The 27,528-nt window shown below is 38.1% G+C and overlaps 1 long non-coding RNA gene across 1 annotated transcript; it reads right to left on the bottom strand.

Annotated features, from left to right (window-relative positions):
- Positions 1-3,846: 3,846 nt before the first annotated feature.
- Positions 3,847-26,881, bottom strand: LOC116764110. Its single transcript, XR_004352731.1, has 3 exons — positions 26,028-26,881; positions 7,366-7,673; positions 3,847-3,907 (listed from the first exon to the last, which is right to left on the bottom strand). It is a non-coding gene; the product is annotated as an uncharacterized LOC116764110 (long non-coding RNA).
- Positions 26,882-27,528: the final 647 nt, after the last annotated feature.

Genomic DNA, 27,528 nt, shown 5'->3' on the forward strand with positions numbered 1-27,528 from the left:
GAATTGGAATTCAAAACTGTGAAGCTGAAAACATATCCACAAAAAGCCTTGTATAGGAATATTCATAGCAGTTTTATTCATAATAGCCAAAAGAAAGAAAGAAACAAATAAAGAATTCAAGTGTCTATTATTAGGTAACTAGATAAAGAAAAATGTGACATTGTGTGGGTTGAATAGTGTCTCCCAAAAAGATATGTCCACCTGGAACCTGTGAATGTGACCTTATTTGGAAAAAAGGATATTTGCAGATATAATTAAGGATCTTGAGATGAGATCATCCTCAATTAGGGTAGGCACTAAGTCCAATGACACTGTCCGTATAAGAGACAGAAGAGAAGAAAGACACAGAGGAAAAGGCCATGTGAAGACAGGGGCAGAGGTTGGAGTTAGGCTGCCACAAGCCAAAGAACACCTGGGCCACCAGAAGCTGGAAGAAGCAAGGAAGGATTATCCCCTAGAGTCTTTAGAGAGAAGGAGCATGGTCCTGAAAACACCTTGATTTGGGGCTTGTGGCCTTCAGAGATGTGAGGAATAAATTTCCATTGCTTTTATATATATATAACAACAGAAATTTAGGGAATTCCCTGGCGGTCCAGTGATTAGGACTCTGTGCTTCCACTGCAGGGGGCACAGGTTCAATACCCTGTCAGGGAACTAAGATCCCACATGCCACACGGTGTGGCCAAAGGAAAAAAAAAAAAAAAAGTCAAAACTATTAGCCAGATAGGGCTTTGCATTGACCTTAGAATAAAAACCAAAAATGTGTTGCTGCCTGCCTCCCAGCCTTTCTTCTTCCTCCCCTCCTACAACTTCCTGTAACAGGAGGTACATGATCAATGCTGACTTTTAGAAGAATCTTCTGGCAGCAGTTGGGGAAAGCCTGGAAATAAGAATAGTTAAGGTCCACTGGGATAACTTAAATAATAAGGAATCATTTAATGAATGTTTGAAGTAGAGTGACAGTGGGAATGAAGAAATGATGGATTCCAGGATGAATAAAATATTATTCACCCAATGATACACTATATAGCAATGAAAATAAACTATGGCTACATAAGACAACATGGTTGAATGTCCCAAACATGCTGTTGAGCAAAATAAGCAGGACACATAAGGATATAAACAGTATGATTCTTTTTATAAGAAGTTCAAGACAGGAAAAAACCAAACTATGTTGTTTAAGAATGCATATGGACTTTTAATAAAGAAAGACGTTTAATAAAGAAAAAATTATAACAAGCCAAGATAGTAGTTACCACCAGAGGGAAGAGAGCCATATTGTATGCATGTTATATCACGATTTAAAACAAAGTTTAAAAAAGTATGAATCCTACAGAAACAGTTGAGATAGACAGAATTGGAATTTATATATGGAAGGTAAGGAGGGGACCTGGGTTCAAATCTTGGTTCTGTTACTCACTAGTGGTGTGACCTTGAACAGTTATTTAACCTCTCTAAGTCTTGATTCCTACTAAGGGAGCTAACAGGACTGCTACTAACATTAAAGTTATCTTCTGTCTTCGAGGAGTCACCCCCTCTGGTTGGTCTGGGTAAATCTCCCTCAAATTACTGAGTTTATTAAATGCATTGTGATTTCCTATGCCCTATAATGGATAGGAGTTCCTCAGCACCTTTACAGGTCAGCTGGCTGTTTCCAGCAGATGGAGGATATTAAGCCGTTTGCTCTTATAGTCCTGTTCTCAAACTTAGACATGTATCACAATCTCCTGGAGGTCTTATTAAAACACAGCTCTGGGCTTCCTTGGTGGCGCAGTGGTTGAGAGTCTGCCTGTCGATGCAGGGGACACGGGTTCGTGCCCCGGTCCGGGAAGATCCCACATGCCGCGGAGCGGCTGGGCCCATGAGCCATGGCCACTGAGCCTGCGCATCCGGAGCCTGTGCTCCGCAACGGGAGAGGCCACAGCAGTGGGAGGCCCGTGTACCGCAAAACAAACAAACAAACAAACAAAACACAGGTTCTTGGGTCTCATAGGCCTGTAGTGAGGCCCGAGAATTTGCATTTCTAACAAGTGCTAATAAGTTCCCAGATGATGTCATTACTACAAGTCCAGGGACAACCTTTTGAGAACCACTACTCTAGTATTCTATACTTTATTCGCAGGCTGTCCAAATACAAGGGAGAGAAACACTTTACTCAGACACTAGGAAGGAGAATGATTCCGTCCACTTGTGCAGCACTATTTTTCCCAAAGGGAGTTGGCTTTCCACAGTTACAGACCTCATATGTCCAGTATATACCCTCTCCTATGGACATCCTCAGAAACACACATTATCAACAAGGGTTTGCTGCTCCAGTAAGGAATTAGGGGGAGGAAAGGAAGAAAGGGGCAGGGGGCCAGGAACATATGTTCAAGTCATCTCACTCCTGTGAGAATTAAAGGAGATAAAAAAGCATAGCACCTAGGACATTAAGAGCACTCAATAAGTGTTAGCTGTTATTGTTATGACTTTAACTTTTTTCAGGTGGATGTTTGCAAAGATGGTTGCATCATAAGAGTATACAGGATGAGCAGGTTTATCAGGAAGGTGATTAACTTCATTACCAACATTTTAATATCTGTATTTTCATGTTTATAAATTTAATATCATGGCTCTAAGGTTAAAATTGAGGAATTTTATAAAACAGAGTTAACAAGTCATATGAGAGACAGAGGAGACAGCAGAAAGTTTCTGGAGCTTCCTTTGGGAAATGAAGATGTGGCTGGGTTTGAGACTTAACTAGTTAGAAGGTATCCCAAATGCCAGCAGCTGGTTGGCTCATGGAAACTAGGTTTTAAGAGCAGGCAGTAAGCACATGTTAAACTTGTGATGTGCTTTGGCAGAAAGTCTTGACAAACCTCTCTCATTCTTTAAACACATGGTTCCAAAGTTTCTAAACTAAGCTCAGTCTGAACGTTGACTTTGCCTTCCATGGATAGGGTGGGTGAGTGAGCAGATTTTGCAATACCTTATTAAAGATGTCAGGGTTTTGCCCTCTGCAAGAAACAAGTGTTCTTTTCAGGCAGGAGTTTCTTTTTGGCACATTCCTATACTTTAATATTTGTATCTCAGCTATCCATTCCAATATTATTTCTATGCTTTACATGCTTTCAAATTACCCTGAGACATTAACATAGATTCTATGAATTATACAGACCCCATTAAAGTAAAAAACAACACTACATAATTTTTTTAAATGCAATAAATAAATTTAACTGATAATACAAACATTCGTAAAATTTTAGCAACCATTTTGTAGTTTATTTTTTAAGGTCAAATTATGACACTATAACTAGAAAATCCACATAGTTGATATTCTTAAAAGTGAAATACAATTATTAAACTCATTCCACATGATTCAGTTAAATTCAATTCAACACTTATTTGACTGGTAGGTGCAGGGGACACAGAGGTGAGTAAATGATGAGGTCTTTGTTCTTAAAGAGTTCATGGTCTTTTTGACCATGTGTTTGATCATTTCTTTCTATGTCTCTCTCCCCCACTTGAATATGACTGTCTAGTCCCTAGAGGAGGAGGTGACTGACTGCCAGACAGTCTGAACTTGCAGCTGTCACTGCAGAAGTGAAGTTTGAGTTGGCATTTGAAGGATACTAAGAATTGGGGTTGGGAAGCGGGGAGAGAAGTGCAGGATATTCTAAATGGGACAACAAGTGCAAAAGCACTGATGTGGGAAATAATTTGTTGATACTGACAAGCACCTCTGTGTGGCTGCAGCTCCTGTGCTAATTTTAAGAGGTGTGCAAATGAAGGTAAAAATTTAGGGGGGCCAGATGGTGAAAAAAAAAGATTTCTGTTCTAAGGAGTTTTGATTTTACCTGTAGGTGACTGGGAGCCATGGAAGCTTCTTAAGCAGCAGAGTTAGATCAGGTTTGTGTCCTGGCAACAACTATAGGGTCAACAGGAAAGAGAGTGAACCACAGTGAACTATCTGGACAAAAAGTCATGTTAGGATTAGGTCACAACAGCCCTCAGGAAGCAGAATGCTGTCTACTGTTGTTTCCAAATGTTTGATTTGACAGTAACCTTAAACTATTTTTAACTGTTATATTATACAAAATGGAACAATTGCTGAGAAAGAATTAAAACTGAAGGCACATTAGCCTAAAGTTCAAAATAAAAGTGTAAAATCGAGGATATCAAAGGATTTCAGAAACACACACACACACACACACACATTAGATATGAAGTTCAGGGGTAAAGATAGGTGTATTTCTTTCGTGGTCAGTAAAATCATTTTCAGCAGCTTAATAAATAACATAAGATTAAAATTTGAACCATCTTTGTGTGAGGGCAGAGGAGGTATGATTGCTAGTATATGCAGTGGAACAATTACATATTTTATTAAAGAAAGTTGAAAAAAGAGTTGGGGTTTGCGAATCAATCAGTTTGATCTTTAAAAGGAAAAATATGGGAAATGATATTAATAGTTATGTATAAAAGATGTCAATCTACAAAGCAGAAAAAAGTGGTTAGAATAATAATTTTATACAATGAACAGTCATAGGAGATGCTAACAAAGTACTGGGCAATATGTCACTCCATAAAGGAAAATATATGTTTGACTACACAAAGGTTAAAAATTGACATAAACCACCAACATAATAAAAATCTGAAAGCTAAACCAAACTGGGCAAATATCTGTGATAAGTATTGCAGTATGGAAAGCATGTATATACCCATAAGAAACCTTTAAGATTCTAATAAATGAATTGGCAAGATAAATTAATTTTTTTAATTACAAAAGGAATGACTTAAAAACATTTGAAAAACAGTCAGCCTCACTAATTAAGAAATGCTGATTAATAGATTTAACTTTTTTTTTGCCTATTAGCAAAGCTTTTTCTCCCACTTTGTTTTGCTTTATAAAGTGCACACCCAATATTGTGAAGACTACTGTATTGTGAAAGGGGCACGCTCTTCCTTGCTAGTGCGTGACATTTGACATTATATATTAAAATGCCTGTAACTTTTGATTTAGCATATGCATTTTGGGGACACCTTGTTAAGTGGAAATACATGTTTTATTTAGCTTGTTGTTGTTCAAGTATCAGGAGTCCTGTTCAAGCTCCATACGGCAACGTGGGGTTTTTAGTGTTAGAACCCATGGGACCTGGAAAGCACCTGGAACCAAAGAAATTCTAGGTATTGGCCGCTCTCTCTCATCATTCTCTCATGGTATCTCAGATACTCTCTGCAAGTCTGTCCCCTCTCCCCTTTCTGCTAACTGGCTGCTTCGGTTTATCCATAGTTTGTGACTTTACACATATTCAGTGCAGGTTAGCAGGGGATTCTGTTCATCATCACTCAGGAATCCTGGCTGATGGAGACTCCTCATTAGTGTGCTTCTTTTTTTTTTTTTTTTTTTTTTGGCGGTACGCGGGCCTCTCACTGTTGTGGCGCACAGGTTCCGGACGCGCAGGCTCAGCGGCCATGGCTCACGGGCCCAGCCGCTCCGCGGCATGTGGGATCCTCCCAGACCAGGGCACGAACCCTGTCCCCTGCATCGGCAGGCGGACTCTCAACCACTGCGCCACCAGGGAAGCCCTAGTGTGCTTCTTTGATAACTGTGGCAAAGGTAAGGAAACATGGAGAACTGTGTAGGGGCACTTAAAACATCTGCCCAGAACTGATATGTATTACTGGTGCTCACATTTCACCTGCCAAAGCAAGGCACAAGGCCACAACCAACTCCAAAGTGGGCCAGGAAGAGCAATCCTACCAATATCCAGGAAGAGAACCGAAATATCTGTGAACAGTCCTTGTGATTTCTTCATCATAATGTTTGCATGCTCACTTAAACTTCTCATAAATGAAGATTAAATTGAAAATTATGGTCCTGCATTTTTTATTTTTTTAATTTTTAAAAATTAAGACATGTCAGCACATTTACCGACATAAAATTGTACAAATGAGCACAAATCCACAACACACATGCATCATGCTCAGTTAAAAACCAGTTAAATGTTCAGATGCATCAATTTGGCAAATTCTCTGTTGAGGCAAAATTATATTGTAGCCGATTATGCAACAAAAACAACAGACTAACAAGTAAGTGTGGTGTCATAATACTGTATCCTATTATAAGTATTTTAAGCAATCCTTGTAACTTTTAGTTCCTTCTTCTCTAACCTTTATATTTAAGATAATTACTTCTACTAATAGATATGCTTAATGGTTTAACCTTGAAATAAAATTTTTGAAAATCTACTACTCCTTTCTCAGGCTTCTGAGGCAGCTTAATTTAAAAGTACCCTGAAATTACTATTTGCAAATATTTATCTTACTCCTGCATATCTAAAATAAATTAATTAATTAAATGCTAATGATAATAAAAGACAGGAACTGTCATCCATAATTCCTCTTTAAATTTATTTATTTATTTATTTAACTGCACTGGGTCTTAGTTGGGACCTTTTAGTTGCAGAAAGATCCCACATGCTGCAACTAAAAGAAGATCCCGCATGCCATAACACTTGATTTTAAAATTTTAGTGTGTTCAACAAAGTAGCATCCTTCCTCTACTCCTTAATAAGCAAATGTTATATAGTTAAATTAAAAAACAAATCTATACTAACAAATACACTTGTCTAATTTACATATTGAAATTCTCCCTAAAATTTCATTTGGAAAAAAGTTCCAATGCTAAAATTAATTTTGAGAACTACTTCTGTAGATCACTTTCTTTGTCATGAATCCATTTCGTATTTATCTGACTTTTAGATCTCTTTTATTTTGAAAAATCTTCTAAAAATGCAAATGTGGTCTCTTGTGTCTCATGACTTTCAGACTTTCTTCAGTCTCTGCTTTGTTAGCCATCCTAGCAAGACTCCCTAGTTAACAAAACACCAGAATTTTAAAAGCAGTTTACACTGCATATTTGTAAAAAATTTTTTCCATAAACCTAGAGAATGAGGCAAGAATTTATTTTCTACAATCCCATGCATGCTTATTACTTGGCTAACAAAATTAAGCCCTCCTGACCTTATATCATTGCTCCTTCTCAACCCCTCAGCTTCGGTTTTATTGAATAAAACATGGTGAAAGAGTGTTTTTCTCAGAATTTTCAAAAGATATAAATATTAGCATGATCTAAATGCTTCAATCAAAACAGTTACTGCTCTTGTGGTCTCATCTATATATTGGTTGTACACTGGCTTTATTAGTCACATCCATCTTCAGCCAGCAACATTTAAAAAATTCAGTAAAATGTTCATGGTTTCTATGATAAACTCTTTGAGAAAGTGAGCTGAGTTTACCATTTCTGGTCAGATCATTTCAGTTGCATAAAACAGGCAATTCAACTTAAAATGACTTAAATAAATAAAAAGGAATTTATTGGCTTACATAATTGAAAAGTCCATGTGTAGACAGGAGAAGGAAGGTCTCATTTTAAAGGTTTAAACTCTGTCACCAAGATTTAGTTACTCTGCATTCTTCACTCTGTCTTCCCCTGCGTTGTCTTCACTCTCAGGTTCCATGTGGTAGTCCCCAGAATCTTCAGGCACATATTCACTCAGATTCAAATTTATAGAAGAGGCATTGTCTCTTCCCTGTTGTTCCTTAACAAGTCCCAGGATCCACTTTGACTGGACCATTTTATTCACCTGTCCTTGGCCAAGGGATACTAGGGTCTGTATCAGGAATTCTTTGGGCTGCAAGTAACAGAAAAATCTTACAGTAGTTTAAACAATGTAGACATTTATGATCTCATTTAACAAGAAAATTGAAGGTAAGCAGTTCAAAGGCTAGTGCCATTTATTGAAGTTCATCCTTTTTCGGTCATCTATAATACCCATCTGGCATAAATCAAGTTACTGTATATGTATGGATCAGTTTTTTGACTCTATTCTGCTTCCACTGGTCAATTTTTTGTCGCTGGGCCATTGTCAATATGTTTTACTTAATATATATTTATAAGAAGTCTTGATATGTGATACAGCAAATCTTCCCCAGTTCTTCTTGAGTAGTATCTTGGCTATTTTTGAGTCTTGGATTTTCCATATAAATTCTGTCAAGCTTGGCAAGTTAAAGAAATCCATCTAAGATTTCAATCGAAATTAATTTGGATAGATCAATTTTGAAAGACGTGTCTTCTTTATAATATTGTCTTTCTAGCCAACAGTGTGATTATATTTCTCAATATATATATTTTTAAGATATTTTTTCTTTTGATGTGGACCATTTTTAAAGTCTTTATTGAATTTGTTACTTCTATTTCTTTTTTCTTTTGGGGGGGTACGCGGGCCTCTCACTGTTGTGGCCTCTCCCATTGTGGAGCACAGGCTCCGGACGCGCGGGCTCAGCGGCCATGGCTCACAGGCCTAGCCGCTCCGTGGCATGTGGGATCTTCCCGGACCAGGGCACAAACCCATGTCCCCTGCATCAGCAGGCAGACTCTCAATCACTGCACCACCAGGGAAGCCCTGTTACTTCTATTTTTATATTTTGGTTTTTTGGCCACGAGGCATGTGGGATCCCAGCTCCCCGACCAGGGATCAAACCTGCACCCCCTACATTGCAGGGCAAAGTTTTAACCACTGGACAGCCAGGGAAGTCCCTATATGTCTGTTTTCTTTAAAGTTTTATAATTTTCTCTATAAGGCCTTGCCTAATATCCAAAGGATGTTATAATTTTTTCTTGCTATCATAAAAATTATTTCTTAAAATATTATTTTCCTAATTGCATATAAAATGCATTTAAATTTTGTATATAAATCTTGTATCAGACATTTTGACAAATTCTTTAAGTCTAATGATTTGTCAGTAGACCCTTGGATTTTTCTATGTAGAAAATCATATCACCTGAAAATAATGATGGTTTTATTCATTTCCTTCCAATCCTTTAACTTTTTTTTCTCTTATTGCAGAACTTCTTCTTTTACTTAAGTATTTCTATGTCCTCATATTATAGTTCCTGTAAATTCAATTCAGGTATATTTTTGTATGTTTTTTTTTTTTCTTACCTGATAATGTCTATTTTTCAATTGGTGAGTTGGGTCCATTTACTGATATATTTGGATTTATTTCTTATCATTTTATCTCATACTTTTCTCTTTAAAAATTAAAAAACATCTTTTTACTTTAAAAAATCTGTTATTTTCTCTTGCTGCTATCTACCACATTAAATAAAATTTAGTTACCTCACTATTGTATTTTGGAATAGTACATTCTACATATATTCTTTAGTTATATCCTTAATATAAACATTTAGAGTCTGGAATTGCTAAATATATCTACCTTGATCATGAATAAAACAAGGGCCTGGAATAGTTTTCCTGTGTTCACTCTACCCCATTGTTCATGTTATTACCATTAGTATTTTGGCTTCATCTTATTTTTGTACTCCCTGATGAGTCATTATTATTATCATTGTTTTATATGAATAATACCCGTTTAGATCTTCCCCATATATTTACCTGCTCCCATTGCCCTCTGCTATTCTTTTCTTTTGAGAAGGGTCTCTCATTCCTTTCTTGTGGTATGATTTATTTAATTATGAAGTATATCCTTTAGTAGGGAGTCTCAATTTTTGGTCTCTCAAGTTATAGTTTAGCTGGGTATAAAATTTTAGGCTGACATTTATTTGCTCTTGTTACTTGGAATATATTATGCCATTGTCTTCTGACTTACATTGTTACAACTGAAAAGTCAATTTCAATCTAATTTTATTCTATTGGTGTGGTGAGTTCAAGGATTTCTAGAGATCAAGGAAAAGACAGAACAATGAGATGGCAGTATTGCATAATAATGCTTATTAGGTGGCACTTGGACAGAACTGCATGAAAGGAAAAGTCACTCACAGCAAGAGATTTTTCCAGAGACAGCAGCATGGGGCCACCACTCAGAAGAGGAAAAGGGCAATGGAACTCCCAAGGAGACAGGAATCAGAGAGGGGGCTACATGTCTAGGATATGTCACTCAGTGGTAAGGTGGTGAATCTCTGGGTCAGAGATCTCTGAAGGGCAGCCCAGTTTGGGGTCTTTTATAGCTACAAGGTTAGTCTTATCTATAGCTAGAAGAGTTTGGGTACAGTTTTGTGGGATATGTCAAATAGGTAGTATCTAAGTGGCTAGAAATCTGCTTATTTGGGCTACGCTTAAAACAATTGGATGTATAAAAATTTGACTTTGGTGCTGGTGGGTTTTGATCTAATGGTCCTAGCCTGCTGTGAATAAGTAAACAACATAGGAACCAATATACAGAGGTCATCTTTAACCTATTTATTTAATAATTGGGCAATCTATCTTTTCTCTCTGGATGTTTTTAAGATCTCCTCTTTATCTTTATCTAGGTGTAGAATTTTTTTTCTGTCTTCTTGCCACTATGTCTCCTGAACGTCCCAAGAATGTTCCCAACTCAAAGTTTTTGCATGTCCTAGAACTGCAGCTTGGAAAGCAATTCCTCCAGATATATTTTTGGCTTGCTTCCCCAACTGGTCCAAGTCTCTGCTCAATTACTTCCTGAGAGAGGTCTTCCCTGACCCCAATGTCAAACTTTCTTCCCTTACCCTTTATTTTTCTTCATAGAACCTTTTATATACTACTTGACATTTTCTTAAATATTTATTTGTTCATCATCTGCCTCCCTCTCCCAAGAATATATACCTACAAGGGCACAGACTCGGTTTTATTCACTACTGTATCCCTAGTACCTAGAATAGTACCTAGAACACTAGGTTCTTCATAAGTATTTGTTGACTTAATGAATTACTAGCCTTTCCTCTGTGCTTTATTCTTTCCTTTTTAGGAAGATGAATTCTTTTCTGTGTATCTATGGGCCAAATATGGCTGCCCCAGAATGATACCCTTTTTCCCCAAGTGACCAATACAAATGACAAGCATTTCTGAGTTCTAATTCTAAATTCCTAGGAGAGAAAGTCTGACCAGTACAAATTGGGTCAGTAGTCTCTCCTTGGTCAAAGTAGGTATGGCGATGTGGTGGGTCACAAAGTGCATGTGGTCACAGAGGTCTCACCCCCTGGAGTAGAAGCTTTTAGAAAAGGGAGGATCTGGGCAAGAAGGTACTCAAGAATTGTCTCATATTTGCTGTAAGGGCAAACCGAGTTAAGTTGAAAGTCACCATAGAAATGCAAGCAATTATAGTGTTCACTGATAGGTGAAACATCACACAGAGACAATAAGGTAAAATGATTTGTTGATTCAAGATCATTCTTAGCATTGGGTTACATTGTGACAGTGATATTTAAACTGTTTGATTTCTCTTGCTTTATCTTCTTCTTACTTAATCCATTGCCTGGACTCCTAAAGTCTTAAATTCTTGGCCCTGCCTCAGCCTTCCCTCTCTTGAGTCTTGAGAATCTTTAAAACTTACTGTTAATTTTTCCTTTCTTGCTAAGTGATGGTAAGATTGCTTGTCATTTTGTTTCTTTAGAAAAATTGCCTAATATTTGCTTTTGTTAGGAAATATGCCACATTATGGTATGGAAGCTTATAAATTTGTATTTTTAAGGTATTAAAAAACAGATACATATTTTAAATTATTATGATAAAAATAATACATGCATAAGTTAAAAATTCAAACAGATGAGCAGAAAAATAAAAGAGAAAAATACAGCCCAACTATTGTCCACAACCTAGTTCTACTTCCTAGAGTACTTATTTGACCAGGACCCAAGTAGGAAATACATTTTACACACACACACACACACACACACACACACACACACACACACGATAAAAGTTTCACCAATTTTACTTAATCATACTTTTTCCTCATCTTCTCCCTTCTAATGTAGATTGTAACCCACTAACTTGATTTCAGTCTCACAGTTTGAAAAACACTGCCCTAAAGGTAGCTACATCAAATTGTTTTTAGTACTTCTGATAGTTACCTCCATACTTGAAAATAATACACACATACTGCCACATTTTGGTTCAACTCCTGACATTTTTAAAATTGCCTCCACACTTTGAAAAAGAACAACAAGAATTTGGCTTAATTACATTAGCCTCCATTTTTCTTCCCCTAGTCTCTTCTATGCAATTTTTATTATAATACATTAAGTTCTATTTGTTACTTAATTGCTTTAAATATACTTAAACCTCTATTTCTTGATCTACCATTAGAAAATGTCCATCCACACTTTAGAAAATGTCTCTTGACTCCTCCATTATGTAAGTTTAATACATTTGCATCCTTTCACTTCCCTCCATTTCCCAACTTTATTAGCTGTACCAGTACTTTTACACAGTCAATACTTATAATATTTACACTGTTAGAATAACTGACTTTTGCATTTTGTCTTTAAATTTATTTTGAAAAGTGATTTTTTCAGTATTACAATTTAATAAATCTTATTCACTGCTGAATAGTATAAGTGAACTTGTAAAAGAGAAATATAAACCATGTTACTAAATCTATGCTTTTTGAAGGAACATGTTCTAGGTGTCAATGTCAAATGGATTCTCTTTTTTCATGTCCATTGATTACTCATAATAATGACACATATTTGTTTCATCTTTGGACCATGGGTTATACAATTTTTTTGCCTTTACTAAAGATTCTAATTGTCTTTTTTTAGTTGATGACAGGAGAAGCATATGTCACCCTACAATTAAGATTATTAAGGTTTTTAATCATGCTATTTCATAAAAATGAATCTACTTTTTTCTTAAAGATGTTCTTCTGATACCCTTCTAACTTTCCGTTATTATTACTACTGATCACCTTGAATGTCTAAATATTTGTGCTGAAATATCTTTTTATTGCATTCCTAGAGCAGATTCTATTACTGGCTTCCCATGTTTCCTTCTTGAGTTCTCTTTTCATTTTGCTAGAACATTTACTTAAGCTCTTTTTTTTTTCCTGAAAAGGTATATAAGAAGTCAAAAAAAGTGAAAAATTCCCTAATTTGCTCTCATCCTTGAATGCTTTGTCTGTCTATAGAATTCTAGGTTCAGAATTAATTTTCTCCCAGAACTCTGAAGTTCTACTGCCTTCTTATAATCAGTGTTGCTAAGATAAATAGCAAACTTCAATCTATTTCAACCTCCCTATCACTCCTGTAAAGGTAATTGACAACTTCTATTTGGCTGACTCTGTTTCTTCTGTGCTGTTTAATTAAACTCTCATAACTGGCCATTTCTGATACTCTCTTCCCTGGGCTCTACACCACAAACTATGCTGGTTTTCTTAAATAATTGGCTACTCTTGCTCATTCTCCTTCACATGTTTTTCCTTTTTCTATGTGACCTCTAAATGCTGGAGTTCCTATACCCTCTTTTCTATTCTCTATGCCTTCTCCCTATATCAGTCCCCGTGCTTTAAAAATTATCTGCTGACAATTCCTAAATTTATATTGGTAGGCTAGACTTCTTTTTGAGCTCCAGATTCACATCTTTAAACATCTGCTTGACATCCTCTTGTATGTTTCCTAGGCATTTCAAGCTGAACATGACCAAAATGAATTTTTTCTCTGTAAATCTGGATTCCCTCAGCCTTGACCATCTCAGTGACTGGTGATATGATGAACTGCTGCCCTTGACTCTTCCCTTTTAATTCACTCCTCATGACTCCTCCCTCCTCATCTGATTCTCCCTTCATCCAGTTCATCACCAATTCCTGTTATTTCTACCTTCAAAATATAGAGCTATACTCTATAAAAAATCATATCCTGTCAGTTCCCTGCTTTAAATGAAGGATAGGATAAAATCCAAAACCTATACAGCCAGCCCTGCAGGTCTGATTCCTTCCTAATTCTACAGACTCATCTCTTGCCTCTTGCCACTCTTCACTCACTTACTTCCTCCCTCCAGCTTCCTGTCATCTCCTAGAACACACAGTGCTCTTTCTATCTCAGAGCCTCTATAATTGCTATTCTATCTATCTGGCGTATTTCTCCTCAGGTCTTTATATGGCTGACTCCTTTTTATCCTTCAGGTTTTGGCTTAAATGTTCAGAGCCTCCATGTTAACCCACACATGGCTTCTAAGTGAATTAGGAAAAGGTACCCTTCTGGAGAGCATCATGTGGGTTGGATTAGCCCCCACAGGCAGCAGTGTAAATGCCACCTCTCAGAGGGCTTTTCTTGACCACCTTACTATATTAATGCTCCCTTGTATTCTGGATCACAGCACTCTGTTTATTTTCTTCATAGCTTTTCATTCAACCCGCAATATTTAACTAATTATTATTTTATTTACTTACTTACTGTCACCCCCACTTAGGTCAGGAACTTCTCCATCAACTTCACTATCATAAACCCACGGCCTACTAGTGCCTGGTTCATGTAGGTGTTCAATGAATATTTGTTGAATGAATAAATGAATGAAACTGGGCTCTGAAATTTCATATGAATGTGAAAAATAAAATGGCTTAAGTCATCCAGTTCTGTTTTTCATAAACACATTTCATCTGAAAACTCATTTTCCTTTACATTTTATTTTACTATTCAATTATTTCCATCCCTTGAATTTTTCTGTTTCCTGAAACCTTTTTTTCAAACATCATAGGATTTGAGTGGGATTTATGGCATTGCTCAGGAGTTGGTGATATGTCAAGCTGAGCACAAAGAGGTGTTAAGTATCTTTCATTTCAAAGAGAAAGCTTTAATAATTGGAGCTTTGCCACTTCCAACCCCAGCCCTTCCCCACCTATCCCCAGTGTCTATGACTAGAAGATTGAGGAAGGATGCTGAAAACAGAAATTGTCAGCATCACTGTAGGCCAGAGTACAGCACCTTTTCCACGGGGAGCAGGGAAGTGGGTTTCCTACCTCCCAAACTAGGTGAGGTATGAAGACCAAAAATCATTTCTCATAAGAAGGGAAGACCAACATCAACCTCAACTGTTGGATATTTTTTAGGTAGCCTTCTTGTTGATCTGCCCAGTACTACTTTAAGTGGAGAAAGGAGAAACGAAAGAGATGGCAAGGTGGAAAGTAGGAAGCAGAGGAGAAGTATGTTATCAGACTATGCGGTGTGGCAAGGAAGTAGGATATTCTCATTAGCCAATAGACTCCTTGGAAGGTAGCAGGGTTTAAGTCATTTTGCTAAAGTTGCATCTAAGTGAGCAATCTTTGGGTAAGGGGATGCTTGTAGCAAGAGTCTGTGGGTTGTATTACCAGTTGTAAGAGCTGAGGTAGGGTGAAAGAAGTCAAGTTTGCACCAGATCTCCCGGGTCGGGGAACTGCATGGCTGGAAGGCTTTGCAAGCACCCTCCTGTCCCCACAAATCATATAAATGCCACAATAGAAAGCTGGCATTTGCATCTCTGCCATATGGAAGTAAAGCAGTAAAAACCAACAAAGAACTATAACTGCAAACCCAGTGAACTAAAGAGATATTTATCACTCTTCCCCATTTTTCCTCCAGTCTCCCAATTCCTGGGGAACTACCACCAGAAGGAGAGGAAAGATGAATGAAAATGCAGACCATACCTCCCCCTCCACTGCAGGTTCCTGGAATCTCAAGTAAAGACTGAGAAAAAATAATGGGTGCAGGGAAAAAGAAATTTAATTGGGATATGAAATTGGATTTTTTTCCCTCACTTAAGATAAAAGGATTTTTTTTTCACGTCAACATATATATCAGTACAATGACCACATCTTTTAATGACTGACAGTATCCTTTTATATTGATTTTAAACATATCTATTATAATTTAACTACTCTTCTATTAGCCCATTTGAGTTGTATCTTCATTTTTACTATTAAGACACTGCAAGAAATACCCTTGTATACACCATGAATCTTCAAAGCAATATATTTAAAATTATGTTTAAAAATATATTTTAAGACCCAAACCTATCTTTTTCCACTTAAAGAATCTCAAAAGCTCTAGCTGTAAGGCAGATCTCTAAGAATAGGGACACTGGTTTAACAAGAAAAGTGACTAGAACAAAAAATTTCACAATTTGTATGGAAACACAAAAGAATCTAAATAGCCAAAGCCGTCTTGAGAACAAAAAATGGAGCTGGAGGAATCAGGCTCCCTGACTTCAGACTATACTACAAAGCTACAGTAATCAAGACAGTATGGTACTGGCACAAAAACAGAAATATAGATCAATGGAATAGGATAGAAAGCCCAGAGATAACCCCATGCACCTATGGTCACCTTATTTTTGATAAAGGAGGCAAGAATATACAATGGAGAAAAGACAGCCTCTTCAGTAAGTGGTGCTGGGAAAACTGGACAACTACATGTAAAAGAATGAAATTAGAACACTCCCTAACACCATACACAAAAATAAACTCAAAATGGATTAAAGACCTAAATGTAAGGCCAGAAACTATCAAACTCTTAGAGGAAAACATAGGCAGAACACTCTATGACATAAATCACAGCAAGATCCTTTTTGACCCACCTCCTAGAGAAATGGAAATAAAAACAAAAATAAACAAATGGGACCTAATGAAACTTAAAAGCTTTTGCACAGCAAAGGAAACCATCAACAATACCAAAAGACAACCCTCAGAATGGGAGAAAATATTTGCAAATGAAGCAACTGACAAAGGATTAATCTCCAAAATTTACAAGCAGCTCATGAAGCTCAATATCAAAAAAACAAACAACCCAATCCAAAAATGGGCAGAAGACCTAAATAGACATTTCTCCAAAGAAGATATACAGATTGGCAACAAACACATGAAGGAATGCTCGACATCATTAATCATTAGAGAAATGCAAATCAAAACTACAATGAGATATCATCTCACACCAGTCAGAATGGCCATCATCAAAAAATCTAGAAACAATAAAGGCTGGAGAGGGTGTGGAGAAAAGGGAACACACTTGCACTGCTGGTGGGAATGTAAATTGATACAACCACTATGGAAAACAGTATGGAGGTTCCTTAAAAAACTACACATAGCACTACCATACGACCCAGCAATCCCACTACTGGGTATATACCCTGAGAAAACCATAATTCAAAAAGAGTCATGTACCACAATGTTCATTGCAGCTCTATTTACAATACCCAGGAGATGGAAGCCACCTAAGTGTCCATCATTGGATGAATGGATAAAGAAGATGTGGCACATATATACAGTGGAATATTACTCAGCCATAAAAAGAAATGAAATTGAGTTATTTGTAGTGAGGTGGATGGACCTAGAGTCTGTCATACAGAGTGAAGTAAGTCAGAAAGAGAAAATCAAATACCGTATGCTAACACATATATATGGAACCTAAGGAAAAAAAAAAAGGTCATGAAGAACCTAGGGGTAAGACAGGAATAAAGACACAGACCTACTAGAGAATGGACTTGAGGATATGGGGAGGGGGAAGGGTAAGCTGTGACAAAGTGAGAGAGTGGCATGGACATATATACAATACCAAACGTAAAATAGATAGCTAGTGGGAAGCAGCTGCATGGCACAGGGAGATCAGCTCAGTGCTTTGTGACCACCTAGAGGGGTGGGATAGGGAGGGTGGGAGGGAGGGAGACACAAGAGGGAAGAGATGGGAACATATGTATATGTATAACTGATTCACTTTGTTATAAAGCAGAAACTAACACACCATTGTAAAGCAATTATACTCCAATAAAGATGTTAAAAAAAAAAAAGAAAAGTGATCAAAGGAAATCTCTTCTCAGGATTTGTAGAATAGAGTTTAGAGGTGACAAATGAGTGGACTGAAAAACACAGTCCCAGTGTGAAAAGATTAAGGGCAGTTCTGGGGCTAAGCAAAGAGTAAATGAGCATGGTTTAATTTTTCCTTGACACTACATTTATGGGTCTATCAGTTATACTGTACTGTGTAACAATACATGTATTGGATATAGTTTAGCTGGGCAATTCTTCTACTGGACTTATCTGGGTCACTCACATGGCCAGTTTGACTCATTGGGCTCCAATGCATGTCTGGCAGTTAATGCTGGTGGTCTAGGGGATCTCAACTGGAAAAATTTGTTTCTACTTCAGGCTGTCATTTTCTAGTAAGTTAGAAGGGCTTCTTCATATGGTGGTCTCAGGGCAGCATTCCAACAGGGGAGACTAAAGGCTGAAAAGCTTCCTAAGGCTAAGGCTTAGACATCACACAACATCATTTCTGCCACATTCTATCAATCAAAGAAAGTCACCAGACCAACCCAGATTTAAGGTGTGGGGCGAAAAGACTCACCTCTTAATGGGAGGAGTGACAAAGTGACGTTGCAAAGGATCAGGGCACAGGGGTGGGAAGAATTGTGGCCATCTTTGCAAACACTCTATCACAACAAACTTGTTTTGAAATGCCTCCTTTAGTGCTCTAAAAGTAAATTTATAAGTCAACTATTTGCCATCCCAAACATGTTTCCTGAAGAAATAATGGGAAAACTCTAATATAGACCAATATAGCACTCTACAGCTTTTAAAGTTCATTCATAAATATCTCACCTGATAATTCATTCAACTAGTTTCTTTTGATTGCCTATTATGTGCCAAACACTGTGATACGCTCTGGGGATGCAAGATAGACACAGTCCTTGCCCTCAAAGAGCTTACAGTCTGTGGGGCAACAATAGATGTTTAATAAGTAATTACAAAATAAGTAATAACACTAACGAGATTAATGTTATGGCAAGGCAATACAGGAAACCATCAGTTGAAATCATCATCACTCATACCCTGCCAACACTGAGTGAGATGATCTTTATGATAACTCTGTAGGAGGCAAGACAGGATATTAGTTGTTATTCTCATTTTTAAGTGAGGAAACTAAGGCTCATAAAGTTAACCAAGTAACTTATTCAGGGTTTTCAGGTTCTAAGTGGCAGAACTCAAAATAAAAAAACAGGCTGTTTTCTAAAGTCTGCTTTTTCCAATATACTCTTCTGCCTCCCTAGAAACCAATACTGTTATGAGAACCTGAAACAGAAAAAAAACACCAATAAATTAAAACAAACAGAAAAACCCTTGGATGATGGTACATATTTTGTAGGGATTCTTCTGAAGGGACTTCAGTATTTACAGCTTTAGACACTGATGTTGTACAGTTGATCCTTGAACAGGGGTTTGAATTGGAGGGGCCCATTTGTATAGATTTTTTCAATAAATATAGTACCTTTATTTTCATTCTACAGATCTTTAAGTGTGGGGGAAGAGTTTGTGTTCAATTAGAGATCATAATAGGTAGAATCTTAAGAACTAGGGTTTCAGTCCTGATTCTATCTAAATTGTTTCAGCTTCCTACTCCTTTGTTTTTGGGGTAGAAATAGCAGTAGTCAGATTTTCCACTGCGCAGGTGGGGTGAGCGCCCCTTCCCCCGCCACCACCATGTTGTTCAAGGCTCAACTGTAATGTATAACATATCTAATCTAGTATACCTACCTATACAACAAGGAATTCTGCTTACTTCCTAAATCTCTCTGGACCCTAGAATCTAGACTGTTATCATTTGGGTTCACTATATTGAGAAAAACCCATTTAAAAAATAATGCCTATGGACATATATACACTACCAAATGTAAAATAGATAGCTAGTGGGAAGCAGCCACACAGCACAGGGAGATCAGCTCGGTGCTCTGTGACCACCTAGAGGGGTGGGATAGGGAGGGTGGGAGGGAGACACAAGAGGGAGGAGATATGTGGACATATGTATATGTATAGCTGATTCACTTTGTTATAAAGCAGAAACTAACACAACATTGTAAGGCAATTATACTCCAATAAAGACGTTAAAAAAATAAAAGACTAAAAATTAAAAAATTAAAAATAAATAAATAAATAATGCCTAAAGCAGTTCTTTAACATGACTATCTACAGACAACAAAAAGGATTAGATGAAAATGACAAAACTGAATTTCCACTAAAGAATGAATTATACATTATGCAATTTACTAAGCAATTAACTTAATCAAGAATATACATGTCTTGGCCTCAAATTCTTTTTGGAATAAGAAAGGATATAAATTATAAATAAACATGGACATATGTAATGTATACCCACATATATATGTATGTACGTGTACATATACATATATATGCACACACACATACACACAAAAATTTCAAATAATTAGTATTGTTTTATTCCTTCTCACTAGGAAAATGGTAAAACCCTCAAGTTAACATGGTTTAAGGAAAGTTTTGGTCTATCTGGATCCTTCTTTCTTTGCTTATCCTGTTACTCCATTTGTGCCTTTATCCGATCTCCATCCCATGCTGGTCTGTGTTAGAAAGGCTTACATATCAAACAACTTAAAGTCTCTGAATCTGTCTGTGATGCTCAAAATTCAGACAGTAGTCTTCAATAAATTTATTTCTATTATTTGAATAATCTTAGTTTTTAATTTGTTACTGAACAGATCCATGCAAAGCCAGAACTTCAGTAGGTTTGTCAACCTCTAACGTTTTCTCTGTAAAATTCTTTTCAAAAGTCATTGATAATGGAGAATAGCCTCTCTCTTCCTCCCAGCACTGCTCTCTGCTCCAAAGGCTCATTTTCTTGGTGTGCTGCCCAGCAGTGGTGGGGTGGTAATGTAGACCAGAATTTTCTAATTCTATGCTTCGAATGGCTTACAGCTGTGAAGCATATTAAGCCTTTCAGGCCTGGGGCAGGCAGTTGGGACTCCCTCCGCTGGCTGCCTCCAGCTTCTTGCAGGCTTTATCAGAGGATGGCCCAAGATGAACAGTCTCTACAGGTGGAATGGATGATGAATAATGTCCAGTAGTTCCACAGGCCTCTTATCCAAGCATAGTAGTATGCTCGGCAGTTGGCTGCTGAAGTAGATGTCCAGATGGTAGAATACGTCCTTGGCTGTGCTCAGCACACTGCAGCCAGCATGGAGCTACTGGATGGTGCAGCTTTGATGGCTCTGAAACTCTGACTTCACAGACATCAGATACTTCTGATTGTTTGCAGCTGATGTGCTCTTTTAATGGCATCCAAAGTAGTTTTGGTCTGATTGATCCAACAATGCACATGTGTTTTACAAATTAAAGTTTCATCATTATTTTAAAATACTTGGTAGAAAAAAGTTCAGCTGGATTCAAAATCCATTTGCCTTATCATGTCATGTTTCATCATTGTGTTTGTCAATAAAAAGAGCTGTTAGATTCTTTGAATAGAATATCAACCATTATACATTTTTGAATGGTTGCAAAAGAAATAGTTTAAAATAATTTTTATCACCTATTTGTGCAATGTTCCTGATGAATGGTGACTCTATTAGTTTCCTATGGCTGCTGAAACAAATTACCACAAACTGGGTGGTCTATAACAACATATATTTATTCTCTTACAGTTCTGGAAGTCCAAATGGATTTCTCTGGGCTGAAATCAAGATGTTAGTGGGGCCACGCAGCCTTTGGAGGCTCTAAGGGACAACCATTTCCTTACCTTTTCCAGCTTCTGGTGGCTCTTCATTCCTTGGCTCATAGATTTGAATCATCACCTTTTCTCCCTCTGCTTCCATCATCACATGCTTTTTTCTTCTCTGTTTTCAAATCTGTCTACATTTAATTAAGGACACCTGTGATTACATTTAGGGCTACCCATATAAACTAGGATAATCTCTCTACTTGAAAATCCTTATTTAGTCATATTTTTGAAGTTATCCTGTTATACCATACAGGATAACACTCACTGGTCCTGGGGATTAAGAACTGGATATTGTTGGGGGGCATTACCCAGCCTACCACAGTGACTATCAAGAATCTGAAGAGATTGTCAGTTGACAGTCTTGATCAGAAACTATGTATAGCTATTTCAAGCATAAAACCTGATTTAAAAAAATATGTTCATGCAGGCAAGTTCAAATTTCTGACTCAAAAATTTGAAAAGATTTCATCTCAGAGTTTTTTTTTTTTTGCGGTACGCAGGCCTCTCACTGTTGTGGTCTCTCCCGTTGCGGAGCACAGGCTCCGGACGCGCAGCCTCAGCGGCCATGGCTCATGGGCCCAGCCTCTCCGCGGCATGTGGGATTTTCCCGGACCGGGGCACGAACCCGTGTCCCCTGCATCGGCAGGCGGACTCTCAACCACTGCGCCACCAGGGAAGCCCCATCATCTCAGAGTTTTATACAAATTCAGTGTTTAATATTTCCCATATTACTTTGCTTTTATTTTCATTACTTTATATATATTTAAAAAGCAGCTAATTTTTCACCAAGTCCAATATAGAGGTCTACAAATTCCCTCCAGGTTACCCCAGGATGCCATACAAATATTACCTTCTTTTCTCTGTGTCATGATGAGGAAAAGGTTGGGAAATATAGCCCTACAAAGTTTAGGAAACTAATACAATGGAGGAAAGAATGCCGGCGGTGTAAGTGAGCTAAGTCCATATCTATTGTAATAGGAAGTCAAAACATACAATGCCTAAAATCCAGAAACCAAAGAAATAGCAAAATAAGCATTTAGAAATAACAATCAGGTATAACTGAGGTAACTGTCAGAAGAAAAATGGTTGCCTCTGGGGTACAGGGCTGGAATAAAGAGGGGCAGAACAGGAGAGAACTATTATTCATTATGGGCATTTTGGTATTTGCTAGATTTTTTTTTAAAGATGTGCATCATTATTGAAATTTTTGTTTTAAAGTTCAATTAAAAAGGGTATCAGAACTTAACAGCAATATACCACATTTTTTCCTTTGGTCTTTTCTCTAATATGACATTCCTCCTCCTTTTCATTCTAAGGAGGAAAAACACACTGTTATTTTTTATTTGCTAATCATATTACCCATTTTAATGACCTATAATTACCCAGTTATTTAGGCTTCATCCAAAGAATAATCTTGAGGATCTTCTCTTTAATATTTAGTTAGGGTGGTGGGTATGAAGTGCTTAAAATAAATTTCCTGAGACTAAGTTAGGGAACAGAAGTTCTTTATTCCTTCCTTCCCAGTGGTGGCACTGGCAGGAAATTTAATAAGCTAGACCCAAGCAGAGATGTTTGGAAAACCATCAAACGATGTTTGATGGAATGCACAACAGGGAATCTTTAATATGGTTGAAAGAGGAAGAAAAAAAAGGATTAGACTGAATACTTTTCTATTTAACAGCTCTTCTCTATGAGGATTTCAAAGTCACTAAGAATAAGTAACTTCATTATCTATGCATATGTCACCTTAGAAAAGCAGTATAATATTTATTCTATCTTATGAGTTTAGCAAGAGATGTATTATTTCATAGTGAGTTTTTTTTGTTTTTCCAAATTATGATTACTTAATGATCTATGTTCATTAGAAACTCTGAGGGAATACAGACTGTTTCTTTATGCTTATTCCTAGGCCTACTCACTCTGCCTCTATAATCGGGGTGGGGGGTCTGTAGATGTAGTTTGGCATGTGACTGACATACAATTTATGGGCATCACCATTTGTGACCAACATTCTCCTCTGGGCAAGTGCAGAACAAGAGTAACAGGAGACAACATAGTAAACACCTGCCTTCTATGCAACTTTCAAAGGAGAACCCACAGGGAAATTATTGATAAGCATGAACAAGATAACACATGTGGTTAAACTGCATTTTTGTGAGCCTAATGACTTTTAAGACTACTCAGAAGATTGATTTATCAACTCATTAGACAATTATCTGTAATGTGAGTCAATCCTGTTTTTTAAAACACCTTATTTGAAATAATTGCTACTGTTTTGATATAAACTTAAATAACCTTAAATGTAATTTTAAAAATCATACTGTGAATAAATGGAAGGATATAATTGAAATAATTGAAATTCACAACTTGTTTCAGAAAACTTCCTGATTCATTAACAACAGAGTGTTGGCAACACGAAAGAATGAAGTCTTTCTCTTTCTCAAGTATTTGGAAACCATTCATTTTTTAGACTACTCATTCATTAGTAGTCTGTCTCACAGATATTACTTGATATCTTTTTCCAGTTAACCCTGTTTGGTTACATTCTGACTCAAATAAAATGCCCTATTGTTAGGTCTAGTCAGTAACTGGCAACTTCTGACTAATTGTAGTCCCCTTTTTCTTCTTTCAGTGGGTGGTCTAGGATTTAGATGGATACAGATGGAAGCCAATATTGAGCGTGGGCAACAGTTTAGTGTATAGTTGTTGCCTGGTCTCTCGGCTAAACACTTTGTGCATGACATAGAAATTTTTATGTCTCTGACATGTTCTCCAAAACTGCACTGCTTTATTTTCTTGTGTGTGGGGAAAAGGGGGTACGATAGACAAGGAAAAAATTAAAAGACCACACACATTGCTGATCTGTACACTTATTTCATACTTTAGTAATTTCTAAACCATCCTGTATTGGATAATGCTCATGGTGGGTAGTCAGCAAAGCTTACTGTAAAGTCATCACGGCGTTGCATTTACTGCTCTTACTCTTATACTTGGCCCAAGTTCACATTCTAGGTGGAAATAACTGAAACTTAAAAATTATTTACCTCTAAATATAAATTATAAATTTAATCTTATTTACAGCTCTCAAAGAGTAGCGAACAGGATACAACACTGCAAGTTAAAAAGATTTAGTGGCACTAAACTGGTCATTCAGAATACACTTATTGAGTGCTTGCTATGTACCAGACACTGTGCCAAGCATTAAATCTAAAAAGGCACCAAAAAGGATGCTTAGAAATAGGGCAGTAGCCATCGTTTCCTTGTGTTGATAGAACGTTCCTATCTAAAGAAAAAGATATGGCAAGGTTGTTATACATCCCAGGACATGGAACTGGTTAACTTAAACTGAATTTTCTCATGTTTCTATTGGGAAGTATAAAGAAGGAATGAGAAAATTATAGGCAGAATGTATATCATCCTTGGATGGTAATATATAGTACCAGCGAAAAACTGGCTTTCAGGCTTCTTTTTAGTTTACAGTCCATCTCATTCCAACTCATAACTGTACACACATTCCTTCACAGGCCCCCATTTCATCTTCCTTTAGATTCTGTCCCCCCGCAAGTTTCTGCAAAAGTTTCATCTGTAAATCTATCTATCCACATTACAAATTTCTAATGATACAGATATCAACTTCATGCACCTTGAAGGAAAATTCCACTGTAGTGTATTATGAAAAAAAGGGGTCACACACACACACACACAAAGTGATTTTTCAGATATTAAAGTGTGTAAATATATTTCAGAAATAGACAACAGCCTTTTAAGCACACTTGAAACTTCTCCACGGCCATGATCTTTCCTCCTTAATCCCACGTGATCTGCCAAGTGAGATTGTTTCTAGTGGCTCTGAGGTAGTGGGAGGTTCTTTTACAAAATGTTTGGGGGTTCAGAATTTAAATGTAAATCACTATGTAAAGAAATTCCATTTTACAGGGCACCATTTGAAATAATATTTGAGAATATAGCTTCTAGAGTGCTACTTCTCTAAGAGCCAGCCTCTGAACTGATATAGACCTAACCACTGAAGACAGGTAGTTACTTTTTGGAGATTTCTTGAGGCAGCAAATGTACAACATCCTTTGGTACTCTATCTCAATATATAATCGCTCATAAATCAAGATGTCATTCTTAGGTTTTACCAAATACTCTTGCTGCAATTAAAACTTACTTCCTCTCCCTTAATCTTTTGTGTAGGTAGGAAATAACTGATCATCCTTCTTAAACCTTGTATAATTAAAGACTCTTCACTGCTCTTCAGCTTATCATTTGTATCATTTGTACAATTTGTATCATTTGTATCATTTGCTCTACAGCTTATCATTTGTAGGCTAAGCAACCTATGGGGCTCAAATCTTTTGGTAGTATTTTATTTTGGTGTTAATGCTGATGGATGGATAAATACTGCTTATTCAGTGCTGGAACAATTTCTCTACTGTACACAAAGAATGTAGAGATTCTGATCAAGATCTTCAGTCTCCAAATGCTGCTATTAAAATGTAGACATTTGGATTTTACACACTTCTTTGGGGAAATCAGTTTTATCGCTGAGCGGTTTTTGGGTGTGATCCTTTTGGATTTCACATAAGAAATACAGTACCAAAGGTTATCATTCTCCAGCATGACAAATGAATCACTGGCCTTTTCTGTGTTACTTCAATAACATTTCCATACGAATACACAGCACTAAAAAAATAATTTGTTTACAGAATGAGCCATTTAAAAATTCTCACTTTACCTTGGTTGATTAGTGTTGTCCAAGGCCTCAAACTCTTCTAGAATGACATGGTTTACCTCCAGCACCTAAACAGAGCGCTGACAATTCATTTGTCCTGACGCAGGCGCCTTAGTCATGAATTGTAAAGTCTGAGATACACCCAGTGACAGGCGCACTGGGTCATACAGGTAGGTGGGTTTGGCAACATCAGGTGTGATTTAGCGGGCGCTGCGCTGGCCCTCTTGTAGTCTCCGACTCACTGCAAACGTTCTTTTAACAACCTCTTTCCTTGAGGGCTTCAAAAATCTATTAAAAGGAAAGCACCTCTTGAGGGATAACTTAAGTCATTTCCGCTTTTATCAGAAAAGTAAACGCCTAACACTGCGTAAATCTCTACAGGAATAGGAACCGGGTTGGTGGTTCTGGCGTGAGAGCCTTCGCTTGGCGTTTTCTTCAATGCCCTAAATTCCTCCTCCTGTTAGTTAAGTCCCACACATCCAACTGCTTACTCTTACTCTTTAACGCATCTTCACCCTTCCGAGACCAGATGTGTGGGTAGAGTTTGTGTCTACCGAGATAGGGCCTGGGCTTTCTCGGGGTAGTTGCGCGGGGTGCTCTGGCTCTACTCGCCCGATAGATATCTAGCTTCAGTCTCTGGTAAGCGGAAACATTTTTAAGCACGACAAAAATAACCACTCGTGCTTCAGGCTGTCTCCCTTGCTGAAGTATCTGTGGAAGGCTGGGAGTTCTACTGGTGAAACATCCCTGGCCCAGCCGCTGGAGGCGCAGCCCCAACGCGCGACATCCGGGTTCAGGCTCGGGCTCGGGCTCGGGCTCCGGCTGCGGCTCGGGCCGCGGCTCCGGCTCCGGCTCGGGCCGCAGCTCCGGCTCAGAGCCCACCTCCGCCAGGCTCCCTCTGGCCGCATACGCCCCGCCCCCTGCCACTCCTGCGCGCCTCATTGGCCAGGCCCTGAATCCGCCTCGGCTCCTGACTGGCGGCTGCTCCTGTCTGTCTGCGCAGTGGGGACATTTCCGCCGTGAGGGGGCTGCTCCAAATGGAGGGGGAGGGGAGGTGTTTAGGAGAAAGTGGGGGCTTTGGGTTGCGGGATCCCGCAGCCCGCTGGACGAAGGAGGTCAGAAGCTGGGCTGCGACCACTGGTGAGGGGTTCAAGGTGTGCATGTGTGAGGGGAGAGGGGGAGAGAGAAGGTTGCCTCAGAGGTGACATTCTCTCAGCCTGCGAGCCGTCTTCCAGGCGCGCCATAAACGCCCCCAATTTCCCAGCTACTAAAGGAAGAGGAGGAAGGTGGGTCTCTGTGGCGGTTTGGGGAGGGGCCGGGGCGGGCTTCCCACCACCCCTTGGGCGAGTGTGTTTCCCCCTCTGAGGCGTGTAGAGCCTCCAATGCCTGACCCGCTTTGGCCCCGGAGGCCCAATTTGGGGTTCGAACAGGAGGAACTAGAATGTGTGAGGGTCGGGGCGGGCCCTCCCGGGCTCCTGTCCCTCGGAGTCACCTCTCCCCTCAT

This window comes from Phocoena sinus, chromosome 13 (assembly GCF_008692025.1).
Source record: "Phocoena sinus isolate mPhoSin1 chromosome 13, mPhoSin1.pri, whole genome shotgun sequence".
In the NCBI taxonomy this organism is placed as follows: Eukaryota; Metazoa; Chordata; class Mammalia; order Artiodactyla; family Phocoenidae; genus Phocoena; species Phocoena sinus.